Source organism: Cinclus cinclus, chromosome 16, assembly GCF_963662255.1.
Source record: "Cinclus cinclus chromosome 16, bCinCin1.1, whole genome shotgun sequence".
Classification (NCBI taxonomy): Eukaryota; Metazoa; Chordata; class Aves; order Passeriformes; family Cinclidae; genus Cinclus; species Cinclus cinclus.
In genome coordinates this window covers 13,323,449-13,343,158 of record NC_085061.1, presented here as the reverse complement: position 1 = coordinate 13,343,158, position 19,710 = coordinate 13,323,449, and the positions used below count along the sequence as shown (strand labels likewise).

The following is a 19,710-nucleotide window of genomic DNA, read 5'->3' as shown; positions in this document are numbered from 1 at the left end:
CAACAATCCTTAACTAAAATGTTTACAAGATGGAGAGCATACATTGTTTCTAATTAATTTACAATTACTTAGTTGGAAGTTAATTACATCCTCAGTCAGGACAACCCAGTTCACTACTACCAATTTACCTCAATTATTCAAATGGATTTAATTGATTTTTAATGCATTACTCAAAAGCAAACACAGACTGAGCCTGACATTCTCCTTTTGCAAGAGAGACCCTCAGACTGCTTATGATTTGCATAACTTTGCGAAGACTTTTCTTCATTAAAAATAATTACAATAAATTTTAAATTAACTTGCTGCCAGTAAAGCACCTTTTTTTTCACATTTCAGCCTCAAAACCCAACCTTGCTAATTGCCAGGTGTTTTCAGCAAAGGGTACAATATTCTCAGAGCACCAGCTTTCCTCCCTAATGTTTCTGAACCTTTTCTGGTTTGGTTTCCTGGTTGTGGGTTTGTTTTGGTTTTTTTTCTGTTTGTTTGCGTGGTGGTTTTGGGGTTTTTTTTGTTGTTTTTTTTTTTGGTTGGCTTGTTTTTTTGGGATGTTTCTTTGTATGGGTGGGGGGTTTTGTGTTTGTTTTGTTGGTGGTGGTTTTTTGAGGGTTTTTTGTTTGGTTGCTTGTTTAGTTTTCATTTGTTAGGGGTTGTTTTTGTGGAAGAGGATAGATTTTCCATTAGGACAAAGGTCCTTGTCTAGGCAATACAAGTGAGCACAGCCTTGGTTTGTATGGGTTTTACTGAAAATTCCTGCCAGCAGCCTGCAGAGCAGATCCCAAAGCTCTCTCCAGGAGCTCCGCAGGGCGCAGCTTTAGGTTTCTAACTCTCAGGAGAAAAAAAATGCTCAGGTGGAACCCAATTCCAATGTCCAGTTCTGCTGATGACTCAGATAAACCCCATTAAATCAGTTCCATTTTATTATGCCAACATTGTCATTTGCAAATTGAGGATCATTTATGGAGCAGACCGAGATCCTGGGATAAACAGCCCTGAAGAAGAAGCGAGTGCTACTGTTGATGAATTAGCTGTGGCAACACATCCTTTAAAAACAAAAACAAACCCAAAAAAGTCCAAGTGGCTCTAGAAACAGTATTGCATTCCCCAGGATTTGCATTAGCACTTTGATCCAACAAACTCTGAATTTCTTTAGAGGGAACAGAACAGCTTGTCTCCACACTCTATTATAATTACCACTAAACTGCACTGGAAACTTGGCAATTTTGAATTTCATAACACCCATGACTGACATTCCTAATTAATACTATTGTTTTTCTCCTCTGGCTGAGTTTCCTGAATGCCAACCTGCATAGCACAGACTGAAAACAGACATTAAAGAAAATAACATCAATGTTAATCTCTAGCACAAATACATTAAATGCCTCAGTAACAGAGGAAGGGACAGCATTCCTATAAATAATGGATCATTGGAGCCTGATAATCTTTATCCTCCTTCACTAATAAGATGATAATCTTTCTCCTCCTGTGTCCTTGCCTTTGAATTTCAGTGCTGCAGTGGCTGAAGTGCATTACCAGCTCTTCCTCTCATCTGGCTTTGAAATCTGTAAATAAAAGACCCTTCCAAAAGAGGAGAGCAAAAGCAGCTTAATGAAGACACAATGCAGAACGCTCTGCTGCATTAGGCCCTGATTAATTCTTTTCACTTTTTGTCATCTGAGTGTAGATCTGAGGCCAGGAGAACTCATAAAGTTATGTATTTGGTTCATGCTGCCTCACTGGGGAGACAGCTCTAATGTGCAGCAGAGATCACAGATCTCCAGGGGATGCCAGCCTCCTTCCAGAGGCACAATCAGCATATTCAAAGGCAGCAGCAGCCCCGAGCTGACATCTCTCCACACTTCACTCAGGAGCAGAGCTGGGCTTTATTTCTGCATCGCTCTGTACCGGAGAGCAGCTGTAAGAATAGCAACTGATCCTGATTTTGTGGCCAGACATTGTGTGGAGGGGAAAATACACCACATCCATTTTTAATACATTAAAAATTCCTCCCATTTGAGAAATGCTAAACTGGCTTTTTACCTTTCACATGAAATAAGGTTATTTTTATGCAGGTGGTGGGAAAGAAATAATAGAAAGGAAGTAAGTAGCATAATGTGGCAACCAAATTGACTATTAGAGGTGCTCTGAAAACTATTTTATTTATAAATACTATTGTGATCTGTCCTCCCAAACAGGCCAAAAACCCATGACATTTAATTTGAACCCTAAGCATCCTACAAACCCATGGTGTCTCACTTTGGCATTCCCAAGGCTGAATAAAACAGAATTCACTTTGCTGAGATTGTGATGTAGAAAACAACTTTAACTTCGTGCATCAAGATCAGTTGGAAATCAGCTTTAATTTCCCCCAAACTTCCAGCAGTCTAGATACTTACACCTCTTAGTTTTAGGTCCAAAATTTAGAATAATTGGTTTTGAGAGAGTTAAGCTGAAATAAAATTTTAAAACATCATAGTGGTGACTGCACCTTATATATTCCACATATTGGTCAAAAATATTTGAAGTAGAATAATCTATGCACAAATTCACCATGCAAAAACACGCAGCTGATGTGCTACACCACCTGTATTTCTTTTCTAAATTGGACAGATCAGCTTTGCCATCGCAGACCTCCCAGGAAAAGAAATTTGATGGGACTTTCACACCTGTCTCTTAGAACTCATGATAGAAAAGAGTTAAATAAACTTCTAGCTACAGCAGACTGGCAAGCACTGTGAAGCATTTAGATAGAGATTCACTCCAAATGTTGGAGTTGTGTATGGAAAGCTGTGTCTCCTGTTTCTAACTCTGCAGATTGCTTTCAAATGTCTCACTTTCACAAGAACCAACAAAACCAAAATAGATCAAGCAAGGCTTGGAAATGCCATTCAGCAGTGGCTGCAAGAGTGGGAGCCTGGTCTGCAGCAGCACTCAGAGAAGCCAGTTGGAGGCTGAGCACAAAATGTGGTGGGTTTTGTCCTTTTTCCATTTTAGCCCGTGAAAATGTTAAAGGTGTCGGTGTGTGTTTGCCTGCTGAGTTTCAGTGAAACAAATTTCAGTGCACGGAACTTGTCAGTTTAAGTCAATCATGCTTTGTTAAATAGTTTTAATGTGCTTTTGACTTATATTTCACTTTTACTTTTAAATGTGTGTCTAAATTGAGCTTAAACTTCAGAACAGAATAACTAAACCAACTCGGGGAAAAAATGTGCCATTTTGAAAATGCACAGACTAAAGTGGGTGCTTTCTCAACTTCTAAACTTTAAAGCATTCTGACCTGGGAGTGTCACTGTGGAAAGTTCTCTATTGTTTATGGTTTCAAATTCTGCAGACTGTTATTTCTTGTTAAAATGACTTTACAAAAATTTCCAAACATGTCCTTTGGCTTCAAACCATATAAGTAGGAAAATTCCAAATATACTTAGAGTCCTAGTAAATGCCTCACCCAAAACCTTGCAAATATCAAGCAGAGCATCCACCTACAGATCTTGTTTTGAACACTTTCCTTTTTTCACAAGGTCATTCAGTCAGCACAACACTCAAAGACCAAAAGCCTCTGCATGTCAGAAGCCTTTTTTTCTCTTGTCTGCAATGTCATCTCCATCAAAGTCTGCAAAGAACTTGGAAGAGGCTCCAGTCCCTTTGCAGCCCAGCATTTTGTGGTGTGTGGTTTGAGAAAAGCTTTTATCAGGAGAAGTGTCACAAAAAAAATCTTTCTGAGCCCCATCCAGTTCTGTGCTTTGCTATGGATACGTTTCCAGAATACGGAACGTTTCCCTTGGAAAGCTCTGACAGGCTGGAGCGTGTGGCAGTTCTAATGATCTTTGTCTCCCACCCTTCACGTCGTGACACGTTCTACCCTGCCAGCCCTCTCTGGTGTCCCCCCATGCCTGGTCCCTGTGCTGTGGGACATGCACTTCATGGCAGAGACAGGCTGTCCCTGCAGACCCCTCTGGTGACCAGAGCACAGGAAGACTGACAGATGTGCCACCAGGGACAAACACATCCATTGTCACTGGGTTCTGGAGAAAATATTTATAATTCAAAAGTAGTCCTTTTTTTGATTTGATTCCAAGACAGACACCAGACCCTGTGCCCCAGATCTTAATGGCTAAAGGACTTCTACACAGTGAAAAGCCAAATTAAAAAAAAAAAAAAATAGAACATAAATGATTGAACAAGCATTAACAATAAAAATACTAAACAACCACCGTTTCAGCATCTGTTCCTTCAACCCTTTCTGGTTTTCTCTGCTCTTCTGGCTTTGTTTTCTCTTTGCATCTAATACTTCTGACATGATGCCTCTTACTTATTCCAGCCAGACTTTCAGTGTATTTTTTCAAAGGCATATTAAATACAGGCTTCTTCTTTTTTTTTTTTTTTTAAAGCATTTGCCTTCTCTTTAGGAAAGGACTGTGACTGTATTTATGAAAATGTCTGTTGTTGAATGCACAATGTTTTCACCACCAGTTTGGGAAATGTCCCTCCCAACAGAAGCTGTAGGGTTTTCAGCGTGTCCTGGATGCCTGGGGAAAAGCTGCAAAACTATGGGAGAGGATATCATGTGCAAAGAAGGGAAACTCTAACCCAGGCCAGTGTTTTACAAGAGCAAAGAGATTCTGAAACACGAGAGGAATAAGAGAAGGTCTCAATTTCCAGAGAAAACTCTTGTTTCTCAATATTGCAGAGTTGGCTGGAGAGAAAAGAGACCAGGCCCCAGGTAAAGCTGTTCTAACTCCAGGAAGAAGACTTACAGTTACATGGACATGGCAAGAAGTTTTTCACTTAAATAACATAATAGGCATCTCCAGCTGATAAACTGATGTTGAAGGAGAAACACAGCAGAGAAACAGTAAAAGGAATACTTTCTCCCAAGGATAAATGAGAAATAAAACAATCAAGGGAGAAGGAATATGTGAACCTGCAGGAGATGACCAATACACACCTAAATTATGAAAGAGCCCTGCCAAAAAGATCCCATTAAATATCTGAGCTTATTCTTTTTCTTTGTGCTTCATGGGGGGGGGGGGGGGGGGGGGAAGAAAAGGGAAGGGGAGGGAGAGTATAAAATCCTGCTTATTTCCAATTAGAAATCAGGATTTAGAAGGCCAAATCTTTTTTTCATCTAATGCATATAAATCTATGGTTAATCTGCCTGCCAGACAGACATTTTAACAGCACACTTCCCCAAACAGCAATCACGGCACAGCAACTGGCACCTCTTCTCAGAGACACTGCAGATTACCTCAGAAATCAGCGGCAGAAAGCAATGAAGCATGAAATATATGACCCTCCAGGTGAACATTGCCCTAACTCAGAGCCTTGTTTGTAAGCTGAAAATGTACCATATAGGCTTTTTTTATGGAGACTAACATTTAAAATGCTAATGCAAATAGCATGCAGGGAAACAGGTACTTTGAACACACAAGGGCATCCTCAAAATGCAGGGACATCACTGCCAGTCCTTCTGGGAGGTGTGTGATGAACCTGATGCACGTGCTAAACCAGGATCTGTTGCACAAAGTCATGTTGAGTTTTGTTCAGCTTCAGCCAAACCCTCTGATTTTTTACCTGCTGTACTTCAGACATTTGCAGGTCAGGTTTTAAGCTGCTTCTTCCCTGCAGAATGCAACTTGCCATTCTGTTCCCATTTGCCTGGGCTTTAGGTGTGCAGCATATATGATCAGCTTGTACCTCTCCTGTTGAATGTAATTGATCTATATCCTCATCGTTCTAGATGTATCTCAGCCTCATCCACCCTTGCTGGCACTGTTTGCATCCCAGGGCATGATTTGTGACAATTTACAGCTGCCTTTTTTATCAGCTTGGCTTCAAATAGTTATTTTGAACGTGTTCTCGGCATTGTGTATGTAAAAATGTAATAAACCCTGTTTAAAAAATGTATGTCAGCTCTGAAAACAGCAAAGGCTTGAGAATACAAGTGTGCTCCACGGTGTGGCAGAGCTTCTGGAACATGGGAGTCATTGCTTCATTTCTATTTCAGGTGCTGAGTGAGTGGCAGCTATGAGAACCCAGGCTGACAGCCAGGTGTGAGCCCCCATCGCATTCAGCAGTGGTTGATTCAGGAGGCTCCACTGTGTGACATGAAACACACTCTGCCTGAAAAACAACTGCACTTTGGGGAGGAGCTGGGCTTTAAGAATTACCCCTTTAATGGATCCCTTCTCAGCATCCCTTTCTAAAAAGCCTTGAAGCAATTGTGTCGATAGGGATCGTTTCTCCTGTGTTCAGCACTACTGAAATTCCTGCTGCCATGGGAATTCTGGTTCTCCGTGGCTAATCACAAGGGCAGTGGTAGTGTAGGTGTCTCTGTTCTTGACAAAACAGTGTTAATCCTGAAGGGTTCAGTGGTTTCACTACCTTGAGAACCAGAAGGAAATGCATGCAAGAATTCAGTAGCCCAAACTAGCAGATAAATTAGCTAGAGCTCCTGACTGCCACTTGGAAAAAATAAAACTGCTGGAAAGCCCTAGTTAAGATTCTTCCCCTGACTGATGAAGTCCATCATCAAGTGAAATATGACCACAATCTGTATTCCCTGGTAGCAAGTGACTCACTTGAGCACGTCCCATTGCACACAGAGCAGAGAGAAGGCTCAGCCAACAGCCTGAGCTGCTGCTCCTCAGCTCTTCAGAGGAGAACCACACTCAGGTTCCACCTGCAGACATCAAGCCCAGCTTTTTAACTGGAGCTTGAGGCATCGCTGCTGGAAACAGGCCAAGCATATCAGGGGGTCTAAATGCAGGTCTGTTCCCTCTCAGGAGCCAGGCCTGAAAAATTTTCCCCATTTCTTTTCTTCATATCTCTCATGGTACATCATATAAACATGCCCTAAAATGGCAGAACCGCTTTAGAATTAAGGAAAAAAAATCTCTGCTCTCTTACTCATGCATTGCCCAATAACCACAAATGGTTGTTTTTCTGTTCATTTCACTCATGGGACCATGCCCAACTCAGGAAAATGTTGTAAACAATTAAAACTCATAACCCAGAGCCACACAGAGCCTCAGCCTCTTTCCTTTTCCCCCCTCCCTCCCTCCTGTCAGCTGCTGGTACAGATGTCAGTCCCTGACAGAGGTTTTCATGAGCCCCTCAATCAGCCAGGTGAGTCACTGTGGAGGGCACTGTACAAACCCAGGCTCTGGAAGCACAGGAGCCTAAAGGAGATTCCTGTGGCTCCCTACACATCAGTTTAGCAGGTTTGATTGTTCCTAGCAGGTGTCAACTTCATCTGCATTCTTCCTAATAAAATAAAAGAATAAGCTGCACAATTCCTATTTAAACAGCACGTGATAACACATTAAAGAGGGATACAGGACTCAACCTACAGCAAGGAGAGCTCCCTGGTACTGATAGGAACAGTCTGCTTCTGGCATGGGGCAGCCCATCCTCCCCTCTGCTCCCCAGACTTCCCCATGGACACCCAGCAGAGAGCCCAGTGCTCCTGCAGGGCTGCCCCATGAAATGGTGTGCCCAGCCACAGCCATGTCACAGGAGTGACATAAACCAGCTCAGCAATACTTTGCTTTGAGGGAGGCTTTAGAAAAAGTGGCCTCACTGGAAGAACTGAGATGACAAGCTAATACCAAATCTATCATTCTGTGGAGCAATAACTCACCTTCTGACCTTGCTCCATTTTAACCTGTCATCACTCCTTAAACTCCTCCACTGCTCTAAGACAATGAGAGCAAAAGGCTTTGTACCATTACAACAGCTTGAATAAAGCAATGAGGTTTAAAGATTACCTCTCCCAGCATCTGAAAGTACAGAGATAATGGAGTCTGATTTTCTCCAAAGCTTTCCACCCCCCTAATGAGGTCTAATGGATTCAGCACTGAAAATTCAACAGCAGGTGCCTTTACACGAGGAGGCTGCATTGCACAGGCACAAACAGCACCTGGAGTGTCTTCCTCAGGAGTGCTAAAGAAGGCCTCACTCTGCTCCCTGCCCTGCTAAAGACACTAATCATATACAGTTTGCCCAGGCCCTGGCCTCAACCCCACAGCAGGAGTTTGTTTCTATCCCAGTTACTGGTTCATTCTCATAATGCACAGTTCCCAGTTTTGGGGTTCAGCTCGCACTCTTTGCTGTAGGTTGGTGGGAAAATCAACCCCTTTCTCAATCCCAACCAACACATCAAGAAATGGTAATCAACAGAGTCTCAGGTTAGTGCCTGTCATCACTACCCATCACTGCTTATTTTCATGGGCTTAAAGAAGAAACACCTACATGGTGAGCTACATGACCTGGAGTCTCTTAATAGATGATCTAATAAGCTGCATTACACTTAACCAGATAAAACTTATAAAATTTATTCTTTGATTTAATAAATCAGATAATGCTCCTATAAATCCTTCAATAAAATATTTTGGCCACTTGAATTATAAATGACACCTACATAAAAATAAAGTATTAAATATACCAAACTTTCCTAAAGAAAAACACATCCATGACTCCAAAACTCCATCCAAATGAGAAGACTCTTGCTCAGGCTGCCCAGGAGCAGTGTCTGTGGGCTGTTTTTGGGAGCTGTGACAGTGGCACTGGCAGCCCCAGCCTGGGGAGCTGCAGGGACTGAGCACCATCAATCAGAGCCTGTTTGCTGCAGGAGGCAGTGCAAGGAACAGTGCTAAGCATTTTTCAAAAATGAATAATAACCCAGGTACCTGGCACCTGCGTGTGACGTGAAGCATTACAAACAAATGAGGAGTAATAGAGCTTACTGGGCATAAAATGTTACTGTTTTATAAAAAAAGTGCAGAATAAGCAAACTAGAAGTAATCACCCTGAGCACTTCCACCAACTAAACAACCTTTAAACTTTCTGAGGTCCTACAAAACAACATGATGGATTAGCATCTGCATGAGGCTATAAAGGGAAATGAGACAGAGACACTTTGAAACGATCCTAGAATTTCAGTCCTACCTTAGCTCTGTTACTGTTCAAACACTAAAACATTGAGTTAACTATTTTAATGGTCCAGATCTTCCCATTGTGCTCCCTAGGCTTTTAAAGTGCTTGGAGAAATATTATTCAGGCTTTAGGCATTTGCCAAATTAATGTCTGGAGACTGCCAGGCATTTTAAAAAGCAGTGCCAATTAAATATTTCCTTATATTGCACATTATTGAATATACTTTGCTAGAGATCTAGCTTGCTAACAGTCCCCCTGCTTGGTACTTTAAAGAGAAAGAAAAGGTGTGGGGAGAATACCTTTTAAAGGAAGGGCAGGATGGTGCATGTGCAGATGGAAGGTGTACAGCTGGACACTGCCTTCTTCACAAAGGGGAGCAGCTACTGCATTTCCTGGGTAAAACGTTGCCAGTTTACTGCAAGCTTCATTGCAGAGAGTGAGAAATCCCATTTGGCCATAGAACTGCATTAGTCCTGCCCTAGAAATTGATATTGGGCCTTGATTCATCGTTACCAGTTTCTCAGTTTTAGCAGACAATAATTGCTGTCATCATATTTTTCAATGTGTTGGTTTGGGAGATTTTCTCCTGCGTTAGATCCTTGCTAAAGATTCCTTGTACCTCTTTTGTCTTTCCAGAAAGCTCCTGCTCATGTGTGCTAATGGACTGAAAGAATTTAGGGTCCCTTCAGTGGAAATACCATCTATTCACATAAATAACAAGAAGAAATCTCTTGGTCACTAATTCTAGCCACTACATAATAAATTCCACTTGGAAAGGAGAAAATTCACAGTATACATGGACCAGCATCTGAAAAAAAAAAATCCCTGGCAAAGTATTTCAATTCTCCAACTATAGAATCTTTAAATTAAATCTAAGGTGCTCGAGTTTTATCATGGATTCATATTCCAAATTCAGACTTAGAAGAACAGGCAGAGTAAAGAGAACTTGAGCAAACACTATTTTTCATCTTCCAGAATGCTGAAAAATTAGAATTTTGGGGAAACAGCCATTGCCATATCCTTTTGCTTTCATAAATCATAATCATAAAGCTGTGGGGAAAGAAACAAAATAAAGGCAAACTTATCTTACTTTATTTTGCTATGAGAAAAGTAAGAGAACAAAAGTTCTACCATTCCTAGAGGACAAGATCTGGGCAGGGCACACTGACAGCAGAACTGGGTCTACCTGTTCATCTGACTCATATTGAAATTGGCTGTCTTGTATCTCTTGAAATTATAGTGCATTTTTCAATGCTCTTTAGAAAAAAAAATACAGTGCCATTCTGTTCTGAGAGCAGTGGGGTGTTTAGTAGGCAAATTTACATTTGGCATAGTTAAAATGTTCACACTGAAATAAGTGAGAGCCTTTGTTTTGAAACACAAAAATATCAGAATGTGGGAAAAGAGACAAAGAGACAGGGAGAACAACTGAGTGATGGACTGAGAGATAAACATTGTGCAGTATTGTTTATCCAGGCAGCCAGCAGCACTAAATAAGGCCCCCAAATATCACCACTGTGGTGATTAACATCCTTTTCCACATTTAAAAATCATTCCTGAAACTCAAAAGTGGATGGGTTTCTCCCCACTATAATTAATTCTTCCATGTTTAATTGCAGGAAGCTGCAATGCTTTTTCAACTAAGCACGTTCAAAGCAGTGGCTCAAATCTGCTCCAAGTTCTGTTCTGGGAGGGACCAGTGGCCACTGGTGTGTGCAGGTGATGGAGAAGCTGCTCCCAGCCTGATCTCTCCACAGCAAACACTTCAGCTCTCCCAACAGCACCAGGGGAATGATGATGCCTTAGGATTTGAGCTTTTCCATTTTTCATACATGTGCAATCCTGCAGCTCTTTAGTGTACAGCTCTAAACTCCATACCCAGTGTGAGCTGCTGCTTTCCCATTTTGGTCAGACACAGCAATTCCTCTCCAGGCTGGGAATCAAGGACACCTCAGTGCCTCAGGCCCTGAGAAATGTAACCTAAAGGGACTTGGGGGGCAGCAAACCTGAGGGAAACGACTTCATTACCTGAAACTGCAATTGTAAAATTAACCCCAATAGGCAAATGGACCAAACCTATAGAATTGTGAAAACCTGTGACCCATCATCCATTTTTTTTTTGGGGGGGGGAGTTTGTCTGCCCTAAATGTACCTGAAGGCCCTTCAATAAATACACCTGCTTTTTATTCTCTTAATTCTGTCTGGCCTGTGTTTTTAAGTAGCCCCAAAAGGCATAAGTTCTGGCACAGGGAGAGCAGCTGGGTCTGAGCTTCACTAGGGTACCAGAGAGCAGTTTCAGCAGAGTCACCCTGCAGTGCACACACAGATCCCACAAGAATCACCAAAGGTGAAGACTAAAAATTGCTGAGGCCATGTCAGGAATGCCACATTTTGTTTGCAAATCTCCCTTTTATTTTTTTTTTTTGTCCAGCTGCTTCCTGACAGGGAGAGAGCAGAGCAGCAGTGCCAGTGTTCCCTGCTCAGCAGCTCCGAGCACTCCTTGGCACCAGCTTGCAAGTAATGCAAGAGCTGAATTCTGCCATGCAGGGTTTGTCCTTTATTGCTTTAACACAGGAAACCAACAGCAGCAGGGTCCCACAACCTCTGGCACCACTTGAATGTTATCTAGGTAAACAACAGAGATAAACTGCAAGTAGTACAATGGGGGGGAAAAGGGACATTAGCTGAGAGCTCCCACATCTCTAAATAAAAAAAAGTTTTGGTGTCGTTTATGCAGAACTGAGCAGGTTTGGACTATTTCTGTATTTGCAATATGGCAACTCAGCACTTCCCAAAATCAATAATATAAATCTGGATCTTGTTAAAAACAGAAAGCCTCTGGACATTGTGAGAGGTATCAGTGCATCTTTCTGAGCCTGAATGTATTCACTTAACACAATTTCACAAAAAAATAACCAAATGCAGAATATCATCATTGCATCACATCACATCAGCTTTTTCAGTCTCTGACCAAAGATTACCTCCCTTCATTAACTTTGTTCTTTTACAGCAAAAAATACACGAAAGGACTTAAAGCTTGTATTAACACATTGCTGAAAGGTTCTCTTTGTCACTAGAACAAATGTTTTCTTTGTCACTTGTTAAAAGACACAAAATCAACTTTCAGATCCTAACCCACACCCAATTCCTCATGCACAGAATAATACGAAACTAGTTTACATCCATACACACACATGCACATAGACTTTCCAGGAATAATCACTTTATTTTTGGTGTTGTTGAAACAGTGAAAATGCCCTTGGGGCACCCAGCACTGAACTGGCTACTTGATGTTATTTACCTTCCTATTTTAACTGATTTGAACATCCCAACCTAGAAATAAGGGCCACACTGACAGGTAGCTCTGCCTAAAATGCACAGAGTGGGGGAATTAAATTGAGAAAGACATTCCTGAACTCTGTGCTTTGCCTCTAAGAGTCAGTGCAAGGGACACCCTCCATTCACACCACCAAAAATGCTGCCAGGTGTTCCTCAGTGTCTGCCAGCCAAGCACAAACACCACAGCTCACAAGAGAGGATTCATCCAGAGCCAGGAAAGGATCTCTAGTGCTGCATCTCCAGAATTCCATGGGGGCTGCAAGTACCTTGAAAGCTATCTCTGTAAGATTAAAGATCACCTCTAATTGACTTTGCTCCCTGGGCTCTTGGGTCCACACCTCTATGTTCCAACATCAGCTGGGACTAGAAACTGTCTCAAGGGAAAGAAAAAAAAGCAAAGAAAAAGGTGAAAAAGTAAAGTGCATGACAGGCTCCTTATGACTGGGCAAACAAAGTAAACTTGAGTGTTTTCATGGTTGTCAGGAGGGTGTCATAGGACCTGGCAAGACGGAGGTTGGAGAAATGACCCTTTCCTAATGTTCAGATCTTGTGAACCCAAACGTGTGCCCAGTCTGGGGCCTCACAGCCTGGGGCAGACCTTAGCAGAGCAGAGCAGAGCCAGCAGAGCTTGGGAAAATCAGGGACTGCAGCCCTGAGGACTGAGCAGTGACACAGCTGGGATGGTTCAGCCCTGGGAACAGGCACCTGATGGAAGCCCTGGCTCACTTCAGCTCCCTAAAGGCAGTTTTTGGGAAAGAGAGCCAGAGTTGGACACAGGGGCACAGCAATGAGAGGTACAGCCACAGCCTGGAATACACAGGAACTTCTGACTAGAAAGAAGGAAAACAAACGTAATCAGGAACATGGTCAAACATTGGAAGAGAGGGGCAGAGATGTTATAGGAGGGATTCAAAACTCAGGACCCATAGAGCAAAGCAAGTGAATAAAAGTATGAATAAGAAAAAAATCGTTAAAATGAGCGTCTGTGTCTTCTGATAACAGTCTGAGTCTGTTAGTATCTTATTTCATTCAAGAATCAAAACCCAGTTGTGCCAAGCCCCAAAACCAAGATAAGTTCATCACTCTGAAGTGTTTACAAGACGAAGTCACAATGACAACTGATGACACAGTAAATGCAGAGATTAACTGCTTTTAAAATTAACTGCAGAGATGGAACTGCTCAGAACAGAGACTCAGCAGCAGCAACATCACAGCACACCCTACACACAATAATTAATTCACCATGGTATCCAAAATTTCAACAATCTTTTCAGCATGTTCAAGTATCTTCAGAGAATGAAGCCTTTGTAAAAGGAGAACATAATTTCAAAATCAGACTTCAGTGATGACTGAAGACAAAAGCTGAAAGTGCAGTGGTTAAAGGCCCTTGTCTTGGCCTTATTACAGTAATAAGGCTGCCAATGGATGGAAATTAAAGGCATAATTTTCATCACTGAAAACTTTTCAATTTCTGCAAGCTAGGATTCTCTTTCCCCTGCATGTTCCCTTCTCATATTAAAAAAACACCCTCTGTAATCATAAATGCTCCTATTCAAGAGCAAACTCTTTTCTTTCACCACTTTAAACTATTAAATAGCTGCCTATTTTAATATTGCAATGGACTGGAAATCATAGCTCTCTAAAAAGCAAAACACAGTGTCCTAAGAGTTACTTTCTCTTCTAAAATGCTGAATTCTTCTACATAAATAGCATTCTATTCTATGCCAATTTATTCCAAAGGGAGAAAAGAAAGCAAAGAAAACATATTATGCACATAGCTGGACCACAATAACACAAAGTTTTACCTTTGGAAAAGTTTGGATTGTTTCCTTACCTTGAACTTTGCCTTTTTGCATTGCTAATCTTTGTTAATGGGCTCCACTTGCTCTGAAATTTGCATTGTGAGAATAACCAGCCTCACAAGCTCCTCAATTTGTCTATTGGTAATAAAGGTTATATTTGACATTGGGAAATAGTGATATGCCTTGAAAAGGTAAACATTTAACATGCATCATTAGGGCCAGTGGTAAAACAACATTTGTCAGTGTATTTAAAACATGAGGATCTGTGCTTACTTTTATTCAATTTAATTCTTAACTACAAAACAAAACAAAATTATGTCTCTGGTGATTGCTGTGTCTCAGGCTAACCACAGAGGGGCCAGCCAGACTTGCAGAGCTGGAGCAGTGCAGCTCCAGAGTTTTCCATTCCCTTGTGCTTCTCCCAGGATAAGCACCACACCTGAGGGAGCAGCTGGGAGGTCTCATCTCCCATCTGTGGATGCTGGCATTTGCTTTCAGCCCAGCTCCCAGGCACTGCCCCACACCTGCGTGTCCAAGAGCACAGAGCAATGATGCTCAGTCACACACAGCAGAGCACACACCCCCCTTCTTCATGTGCTCACCTTCTGACAAACACGGGGAAAGAACAAATCCAACCCCCTGAGCCGAGTACACTCTGTGTTTAAAACACATCATTTATAACATGATTTGTAAATCATTTATAATATTATCATAATATCACTTATAATTCAATTGTAAAGCCTGATCTGAGCTGATCTGCCTGTGCCCTTCCCACCCCTGAAGGGTGCACTGCTCTCACTGCAGCCCTGCACCCACCCAGCAGTCCAACCCCAGGGGCTGGAGGGGTGTTTGCATCAAGGTTTTCATTCCAATATCCCCTGCTAAAGGCTTGCTGTGCCACAGTATTGCTCGTATTCCCTTTTCAAAAGAAAATTTCTCCATACACTTTCCACACAGTAGTGGTAAATTTTGAATCACTTCAGTAATCAGCTGTAAGACTGGTTCAGCCATCAAACAAGTAAAAAACATAAACAAGTGTCTTTTGGGGGACTTGTAGAGCCCCAGAGCCCCTTGTCAGAGTCATTCCAATGATTTCCCCAATCGGAAGCAGCAGAGCTCAGAGCCTGAAGAGGGCAAACTGACCACAGTCTCACTCTTGATTTATTGGAACACAACTGTGACAGAGAAACAGGATCCACACATCATAAAAAGAAGCAAAGCACTTCTTTTAGATTACAGGGGACATGTAGAACATAAGGTCCAAGGCTTGAAATGGAAGGTCTTTGAGAGGGAAAAGGGTCTGAGCTGAAGGTTAAATATATGCACAACATGCACTGGGAGAGTCTGTGGCTCTGGGACTCAATCCTAAACCTTCACAGCTCTGAACAAAATGCAGAATATTTAAGTGCCCTAAAAAAGATCTTTAATGATACACACGACCCCCACGCAGTGTCTCTGTGTTATGGAAGAGCACCATCACATTCAGAAAAGCAGTTCTTGCATTTGCAAGTCTTTGTTTGGCCAAAAATAAAATACACATTTCTTCTCCCTCATTACATTTATGTGGTTTCCTCATTGTAAAGAGGAGCAATTGGCAGAACTGATGGCACCAAGCATTTAGAGGTTACCCAACACACGAAAATAAATGCTCTTTAAAATAATCAGGTGTAAGTTCTAACAAATCAAGAGACAAAAGTCTTTCCTCTCCATCCCAATTAATCCAACCTTCAACTGGTATTTCTAAGCAAAACTAGACAGGGGAAATACCACTGAAAAAGAATCTTCCAGCATTTTCCTTCTTTAAGTGGCTCAGACAAGACTGAGAGGGCTACAGAGTAGGTAAAAAAGGGACAGAAGTGGGTGAATGAAAGGGGCACAAACATACTTCCCTGTCCTCATTATTTCTGCAGCAATTTTTCAAAATGCTGCTGACACCATAATAGTCCCCAGGGAGAGCATGTTAAGTAAAGGGAGAGCAGCTCCATTTATCATTAAGGGGACAGCAAATTTGCCTGTAGAAATTATGCCAACTGCTAATACAGCTAATAAGGAATTGGTGAAACCACATCTTGCTATTTGAAGTCAAGGGCAAATTACAGGATTTTACTATGGTTACTGGGGATTTCAGAGTTATTCATTCTGGGAAGTATGTTCTACATTACTACAGCCAAACCTGGGGGTGGACAGACCAAAAAAACCACACCAATAACAACACGGGACAGATAAACATTTTACTTTGAGAAACACGAGTTTCCCTGTCTAATCCTGGGAAAATAAAGGAAGTTTACAAGGTTTTGTACACAAAGACTGCATGGTAGTATAGGGGTACTGTTACAGATGAAGTGGAAAAAGGTGTTAAAAATCTGTATTTTCCCAGGATTTGAACTTCAGAAAACTCACTTCCTTTGACAGCACCATTCCTCAGATAACTCAAGAATTAATTAAAACAGAAAAGCACAGGGGGATGAAACCAGATGAAAGGACATCCATATGTGAGAACAGGACCTCTGCAAAGCCACTTCATTTCTATTTCTCACTTCCAGTTATATCACTCACAATGGCAAGAAGGCCAAATAGAGATGTCCTTATTTTGACAGAGCACAAGAAATCCAGGCCTTTGCAAACACAGTGAAACACTGCAATGCCTTAGTTTGGTTCTGTGGGGTTGCAGCTGCAGGTAAGACTTCTGAAGCAGCCAGACCAAGCAGAGTCTTTGATAACCCAGGGTCTGTGGCAGAACCTTCTCTGTCTACAGCTCACTTCTCTAAAGGAGACACAGGAATTTAACTACATTCACAGGCTGGGATGTGTATTCCCTTTTCAAAAATACAAATCCCACCATTTGCTTTACTAACCAGTTTTTCCCTGCTTTCCATTCATGCCATTCATTTAGGAAGGTGCACCCTGTACACTTCCAGTTATCCCCTGCTGGGACTTCCCACCACAACTGGTCGGGTTTTTTTTTGTTCAGAGGGGTTTGTCTTATAATTCCTACACAAGTGGTAGTGGGATATTTCACTCTGTTCTTTATGCACTGGCCAGCTTCCTAAACAAAGACAATTAATCAGTTCCACAGCTTTTCAGAGCAACCTGGGATAATCCTGGCAAATGCCATCTTTTGGATGTGGGTTCTGCCGAGCAGAATACACATCTGCTCCACAGCAGGATGGCTTGGGCAGAGCAGCACATGGAAATCACACTCACTGGGAAATCAGTCAGGCACCAACTCTGAAACTGCTCATAATGCACAGATAACACGAGGATGTGCAGAAAACACTGACACTGTGTTCTGGTTATCAGGAAGAACTTCACCCTGATGCCTGCAGGTCTAGAGAGCAAATACCTCTGCTAACGTTAACACAAACCTTGGATAATCCAGAATGCTGGGACCAGCGTACTAAAAGCAGAAGGGCTCTCCCTCATCAGATTTGGTTGTTAGTTGGGCTCAAGGACACATGTAACTTTTCCTATGAAAAATAAAATATTAATTCCAACTTACTTTTAAAGGAGAAAAAAATACAAGCGTGGAAAGCTGCCTTATCTGGCTTAATGAATTAGGTTGCAACCTATTCATCTGTTTTGTTTTGCTCAAAGAGCATTTCCTAACAGAGTCCCTCAGGAAAGGGGAAACAGAAAGGCTGAATCCTGAGTAGGAAACAAATCACAAGCCCACTTGAACAAAGTCCATGGCCCTAAAGCAAAACAGGGGCATCTTAGGCCCTTGTGAAGTCTTCACAAAGAGCAGATGCTGAAATAACACCCTTCTCATGCAACACTTCTCACACAGATGAACCTGAGTGAAGAGATGCATTTTTGCCAGGGTATTGATGGCTCAAATGGAGATGTAAACACCCCTGAGACCAGATACTCATTCCATGGTTTTGTCATGAAGAATAGTTTACTTTTTGTAACCCAAATACAACCAAAAGGGTTACCTGGTTAGCAGGTGTGGAGATATGACACCCATGGGTTTGTAGCATTCCATGACACACAAGAGGACAGAGGCTTTCTTCTCTAAATTGCTCTACTTCCAGATGGCCACAAGTACCACAAAAATCACCGAGCACAGCTTCTTTCTTTTGCAATGACCCATCACCAGAGTGTGAGCCATGACAGTTCCTTTAATAGTCTAAATGAGAACTTGGAAGATTTAGTGCCATATTTCCATAAAATAAAAAGCACTGGCTACCTTTGCACAAAGCCCAGCTGCACAGCTGCAACAAATCACTCCTTTAGCTATAATATTTTTTTCCTATAACATATAAAAGCAGTCCATTTTGTATAGAGCAGTAAAAGGCCCCTGGCTACATGCTAGGATAGAGGATATCCAAACATGCCTGGCTTCCACCTGAGTTTTAATCAGAGAATGTAGGAAATACGTTTGTGACAATGATTCTGTCCCCGTTCTTTCAAGTGAATAAATGTACTTTTAACTGAGAAGAAGAGAGATGTCAGTTCAGGGCTAAAGGAATTCATAAAGACATATTTAGGACCCAGGAGAAAAGATAAAAAGACTCCTGAAATTAACATTAACAGCAGGCACACACTGTAGCCTTAAAATGTTTTTAAGGTATTAGAGATATAACACCTGAAGGCTACAAATGTGTCTTTCACAAATACTTCATCTAAGCTGACATCTGCTGCTGGGGTCATTCTCCAAAATCACACACAAAAGGGGCATTTCTCACACCCCGAGGCAGGTGAAGAAAAAGGGACTTCTGCCCTTCAGAATATATTTAAATATTCACTGCCAGGGATCCAGGACTGCTTGAGGCAGACACAGCCTTGAAATTCCCCCTCTCCAGTGGGACGTTCTCAATCCTGCTGGGCTGCACTCAGCCTTGACCTTGGGCTGTAACAGATCCAGGTCCTGTAGCTGTGCAGAGAACACTCGGAGCAATTCCCATGAAAAGCGTCCCTGGGAATTTTCTCATCCTGGGGAAATTCTGGGATTTAAGTGCTCTGTAATGGCATTGGGAGTTTGTGTTCCTTGCCCGTGGGTGACAATTCCCAGAGCAGCCTCTCAGGACAAAGCCCCTTGTCCAGCAGCAGCCCCAGCCCAGCTCATGCTGATAACACTGCACCTGCTCTGCCAGAGGGGAAGAAAAAGAAATTCACTTAAACCCTGACATTACTCATCTGTTGCTACATGGTAAGTTCTTTCCTTCCCGTAATTCTATTAACAATATAAAATATTCAAAACATACAGGTGGCAAATAGGTCAGCTGACCTTCTGTCTTCTAATACAGTGCTGCAAACAATAGATTTCTGCACAGAATTTGATTTAAAAAGCAGAAAGCAGGAAATGTTAATTAAAAATTGAAAATGTTTGCTTTTCTTTTTATGTAGTACCTTTTAAGACTTGTGTTAAAACATTGACTCTTCTCCTCCAATTAGGGTAAATAATTATTGTAATTTAATTGCTAAGTAAAAATATTACTTTTTCAATTTAAAAATACCAATCTATATTCTGTACTAAAAATATGAAAACAGTATAGTTTGACTCAAAGAGGAAAAACTTGTTTTGCCAGCTTAAAAAGATAATCTGAGTTTAGTTAACTTTAATTAGCTTTTACACCTGCACTCTCCCAATGAGCTCAGGGGGAAGATTAGCCACAGTATATGATGCTAGCAGGAG

The 19,710-nt window shown here is 41.7% G+C and overlaps 1 protein-coding gene across 1 annotated transcript in view; it reads right to left on the bottom strand.

The window, feature by feature from the left end:
* The window catches only part of RBFOX1 (RNA binding fox-1 homolog 1), a 1,143,703-nt gene that overhangs the window by 980,340 nt on the left and 143,653 nt on the right, over positions 1 to 19,710 (bottom strand). The gene's annotated exons all lie outside the window — the stretch shown is intronic.